This window comes from Chelonoidis abingdonii, chromosome 2 (genome assembly GCF_003597395.2).
Source record: "Chelonoidis abingdonii isolate Lonesome George chromosome 2, CheloAbing_2.0, whole genome shotgun sequence".
NCBI classification, from domain to species: Eukaryota; Metazoa; Chordata; order Testudines; family Testudinidae; genus Chelonoidis; species Chelonoidis abingdonii.
In genome coordinates, this window is record NC_133770.1 from 37778053 (window position 1) to 37784052 (window position 6000).

Here is a 6000-nt window from a genome sequence, read left to right on the forward strand (position 1 = left end):
TATAGCATGTGACAGAACGTTCAGATGCTGAAATTTCTTTATTTTGATTTTTAAACTCAATTTACAATCTGGCCCTATCTTGTACACCAACTAAAATGTATTTGGTTAGGTGATCTTCCTTCAATGTGCAGTTTCTGTGGTACTGAGGAAAACATGAAAATAACAATAATCCTTCAGAATCACAGAATGCTGAATATCTTAACCCTTAGATCTCTGGTGTTTTCCATACCACCAGCCAAATCAGTGCTGTCTTTCATAATTCATTGTAAAGACCAGCTGATGGATTGTGAAAACTCAGAAAATTTTCTATTTACAAACAATTCTTCCTACATGTTATACTTGGTTTCTCCTCTTTTATTGCCTAGCATATTTGTTCCTTACTTTGTCCACTGCTGGGTATTTGCCCTCTAAATCACAATCCTCTGTTGGTGACAGGAAAGTTAATTGCTCTAAAGAGGGTAACAATAATCCAGTATTGTTCATAAGTGGGGAATGAGCAGCAGGAGCACAGAGACTCTGTGCAACAAAATTCTGTTTGCATGCATGTGTTCAGTACTAACAAAGCACGATGTGTAGGCAGGCTTGGTTCCATACAGAGTCTTTTTCATTATGTTCAAAATGGCTGTAATAGTTCGGTACTTTAATCTGTATCTACCTTACCGGTCCTTGTGAAGACGCAACTATAAACATTTATTTCCACTGCGAAAAGTATCTTGTTTGATAATGTTCCATGAAAATTCTCTTTACTGAAGTTTTGTGAATGTCTGTGCCCAGTAGCAAGTGAAATAAAAATGATTTCTGTTCTTACTGTCCCTCTAACAACTTTTAACTACACCTTTTCCAGATGCATAGTGATGCTGGTGTGTAAGTAGCATCTCCATTTGAAATATAAGGAAAAATCAATCTTTGCTAGCTTCTCAAAGTCAGTAGTTGGCAGTTTAATTTCACTACAGTCAGGACTATATTCTCCTTTTAAAGTGCATTTTCTGCAAGGGACTTCAACACCATGGATACTATGTTGCTCTGATAGCCACATAATAAAAGTACATGAAAATATGTATGGACTGCAAGTGGCCTTTAGACATCTGTTTACGGTTGAAGCAGCTTCTCTGTTAACTAGCGAAATGTGTTCTAATACCTGTGGACCATGAGACCCTCCACAATTCATACTTCCTGAATAGATACTTGAATTGATTCAGCAGTGATCAAATGGAAAGAGGATGGCTCGCTTGATGGGAAATAAAGAAAAAATGGACATTCCTGGGATAGTTATAAAAAGATGAATAATGCATTTTTGGGGACTGTAATTTTTGACATCTCCAAAGCGATGTTCCCCTTTAAATGGCGTAGTGGGGGAGACTCAGTTTGGCTTGAGAGCAACCACACACCTTTCCTTCCAAATTAAACTACTCATGAGTGTTGATTTCAAGCAAACTTTCTGTGACATTTACAATAAGCACTAAGAAATCTAAGGGGCCAATCTTCAACCACCTTCCTGCTTTTCTCTCTTACTGTGTGTCATGGAAGAAGGGGAGGCTCCCTCGTTGCTGACCCTCCGGTGGAACTGCAGTTGCCCATAGTAAATTGAGAAGATGATTCTTCAGTGTCTTGGTCATTTGGAAGGTAGAATGAGAGATGTGCACCCTCCAGGTCCCCCTGGAGATGGAGGCTACAGCTGCAGCATAGTGACACCCTCTCTGCTTCTTTTGTCCAATATACAGTAATGTTCAAGCAGCGGGGAACTATATTTAAAAAAAAAAAAATCTCCTGGGATCCCTACCCCTACACTTAACCTTGCTGTGATTTTTTTATCCTCAAGGGGGAAGCTGCCCAAGGCCAAAGTGAGGGTGCATTTCAGGTTCAAAATCCACCATGCAAAAATGCCAGTGTGGGTGGGGGGAATTCTCTCCCTTCTGTCTTTCTTGGGGTTGGTGTGGTCTCTTCCCTCATTCAGAATTTCTATCCATGTTCTCCTATAGTCTTTCTTCCCCCATGCTTTTATATTCCCTTTCCTCCATGTTTTCCTTTGTCTTAATACCCTTCCTCTGTTGTCCATATTCTCCTGCATGCCACATTCCCAGATTGCTTTCTCACATCCTACCCTAACCTCACCCATTTCCCTGAAAGTGAGATGGTAGCCCTCTTTCCTACTCCCCTCAGTCTCATGTTCATGTTATTCCTTCAGTGTTGCTGCCCCCAGCAATTCTTCCCTTTTTTGTATAATAACCTCTCTCACTCAATCTCTTGCTCTCTACAGCCTTATGTGGTTTCACCTATTCCTCAACCACTGCCTGCCACAGTCTTCTTAGAGGGCAATCTGGCTTCAGTCCCCCCAAAACAAGGATGTGTTGATGACCGTTTGAAGGTCTGCCTCACTGTTCCAGGGGAAGGCTGGACCCTACTGGCTCCCAGACTTAAGAAGCTGATCCCCCTGCAATAAGAAAAGGAAGCTCACCCTAACCTAGTTTTCCATCCTCCCTTTATTTGCCGCTCTGTGCACCACAGCCCCTCTCAGTGCGGGGCTGGGATTAGTAACAGCCCTCTACTCCTGTGGAGATGGTGATTGGCAGGGATGATGGGAGGGGCCCTGCTTCAAAAGTTTGGAGTGGGTGAACATTCCAGGGCAAAGGCCTTCTGCCCAGCTACAAGGGAAATGGGGGAAAGGAGGGGGGCACCTGGGTTTTGATTGGGGCATGGTGGCAAGTTAAAATTGATGTCATGCCAGTATAGTAAGTTTACCCCAAAACACCCACCTTATGAGAGAGATCCCCCAGAGCTAGTCTACAGTGGGGGGCAGCGGTTGATCTAAGATACTTTGACTTCATGTAGCATCTTAGTTTGACTTACCTGGCTGTCCTCAGGGCGGTGAGTCATCTCCCACAGCTCCCCTGTCGATGCTGCTTGCTTCTCCTGCTGATATGGAGTACGGGTGTCGATTTGTGGATCGATTTGTCACATCTAAATGAGATGCGATAAATCGATCCTTGATAGATTATTACCTGCTGCTCCTGTGGGTAGTACAGATGTGCCCAGAGTTGGCAGGGCAGGTAGGATACCTGTTCCCTGTACAGAGCCACCTGCTGCAGTGCTGCCACCCATCCTGCAGTAGTTGAGATGCAGTTTGGTCAGGAATTCCTTATGTCAGGATATGAGTCACAGAAAGAGTGGTCTGTTGCTTAATAGAAAAAGGCCCCATTTATGAGGTATAGCCACTGCTCTCCAGTTCTCTAGTGTAGAGAAACATGCATAATGGCATGTGCTTTTTTTTTTTTTTTTTTTTTTTTGGTATATGCAAGAGTTTTGTGGTTGAAAAAAACCTTTCATTCTGTTATCTGTTCCCTGTGGGCTGCTGTGTCTATTTTGTATACATTTGTGAATGATAAATTTCACTTACAAGCTTATATATACAGCCTTTATTTTCAATGCTCAGCATGTGGAGAGCAGCTGTACTGACATACTAGCGGAGAGGCTCCTATGACTTACACTAGCATAACCCTATGGACAACTGAGTGGAGAGGCAGGGTGACCAGATAGCAACTGTGAAAAACATTTGGGCGGGGGGGGAATAATAGGTGCCTATAAAAGAAAAGAAAAAAATCCCCAAAAGGAGGTATCATCTCCCTTTAAAAATAGTCACCTCTCCATTGGGTGACTAGATAGCCTAAGTAGCCTTTAGCAATATAACTCATTTTTCCCCTGAGCACCACACAGTGGTATGAGCAGTGCTGGGCCAAGGATACACAAGTGGGTGCTAGGGCTAGTTGTGTAGCCATCCCCTATGTCTGTGCTGCTGCTTCTGGCTCAAATTTAGCAAAGGGGGAGGTAGGTGTGTGTGGGGTAATACAGGGACACACAAAGCATGGCGCTTAGCTGCAGTGGCACCTCATAGCCCAGCAGGAAAGCTGAGGCACCAGTGGCAATGGATGACAGTACTGCAAAATGTAGGAATGTGACACAGGATAGTCCTGCATAAAAGTACATTTGTCAGTGCATTAAGGAGTGCGCAGCCATAGGTGTTATCAAGGCAATGTTAGGATGGCCTCACTTTTAGATTTAGTATTTTATACATGACTATATAGTCCAGGGGTCCCCAGTGCGATGCCTGCGGGGGCATCTAAATGCCCCCGCATCCTGGCCTGCGGTTGAGCATCTGCCGAAATTTGGTGGCAACGCCTCTGGATGATGCTGCTTGCTGCCGACAAGTGACGTCATTGAGAAGTGTCGCCGCCTTCGGTGGATGCTTGACTGCTGCCATGGTCCGTCATCTGGCACCTGCCAGACAAAAAGCCTGGGGACCACTGATATAGTCTGACACTCCTTTCTTAGTTTGCACAATCAATCATTCCCCCCTTCCCCCATATTTGGTAATAGACATGTTTTGTAAAAGGTAACCCAAGTTCTGTTTGGATAAATTCTGTTTTATGCACTCACGCTAGCAACAAATTGTCAAGTCTCTGACTACATGTGGGAATCTGTCACAGGCACTTACTAAGCAAATGGAGTGTCACTGCTGGGAACATGGAGGGATAACTCAGGTTTGAGCATTGGCCTGTTAAACCCAAGGTTGTGAGTTCAATCCTTGAAGGGGCCACTTAGGGATGTGGGGCAAAAAAATCTATCTGGGGATAGGTCCTGCTTCAAGCAGGGGCTCTGACTTCCTGAAGTCCCTTCCAACCTGGTATTTTATGATTGGTGTTTGTTGTTATGAAAAGGGTTTGATATTATTTTCACTGTCATCTAAGTGTCTTTACCAAAAGCCTGACCAGTAGCTTAAGGAAGATCATGTAACTTGTTTGTACCTGCAGATGTTTTAAACTAAACTAGAGCAGAGTCATTGACCTAACTCCCACCCAGACCTGATCTCTTCCTGCTGTGATTGACATTCAGTAAATTAGTTTATATTAAGACCAGAAAATTAGGCCATAATTTGGGGAACGGGAAGTTCAGTGGAAATGCTTTGATATCAAGAGCACTGTTGTTTGCAAGCAACAGAGTAAAATCTTATAGCAGCAGTCTTAGCACAAAGTCGCTATCCGCCCTTTCAGTATGCAGAAGAAGTTTCTAAGGCTGCATACAAAGAATAAATCCACTTCATGTTAGTTTCTCAAGTGCATGGAGAAACACAGGTCTGTTGGGAGGGAAGCATCAATTCATTAACCCTATTGTCTTAAACACAGAGGGCAAAGGAGACAAATTAGCAAAAACCAAGGGGAGAGGATGGAAGCTGCTTATGTCCTTGCCTGCAAAGTAACCTTGCCAAGGCAGTAGGTGTTTCTGCAAAGGCAGCGCTGACTAACCATCATGTTGACAAGCTTTGCTGCTGTCTCAGTTCTAATCCAGAGCAGCTCTACTTGACCCAGAGTTGGTTCAGGTATTTGCATTTGTTACTGTATTTGCACAGATACTGGTGTGATTGCTGAAGTCTTGGACAGAACGCTTCCACTGACAATATTACTGCTGCCAGGGACTCCATGAACCTATCTGTGTGTAAGGGATCAGGGCCTCAAGTAACAGCAACTTGCTGGGTTTTTTTTCTGTTAAAGAATAATAGACATAGGAAAGAGGAGGAGGCAGTCCTTTTTAATTAGAGAAGGGGGGGGGTTTCCTCTTTCGCTGTTTGGCCGGGTAACTCTTCGTTGGCATTAGAAGGTACGAGTCCAGCACTCAAAGGATTACAATTTTACTCAGTATGTCAGACTGTTTGTTTACATTACAAGTAAAGTTTTTAAACAACCATTTTGAGTTGGAACCATTGTAAAGTTATTAGTGACAAAATACAAAAACATAGCATGCAGCCCTTTATTTTTGTAAATTTCTTTGCTTAGCACAGTTCTGTATATTACATTGTGTTAAACAAATTTATTTACAAAAACACGAGCTATGCAAATTTTTTGCTTCTTTCTATCTGCTCAGTGTTCACCTCTCCCCATATATATAGATATATATCTCTTTAAAGCATGCATAAAAATCAGTTTTGATGTAGTAAAACTACTCTATGTG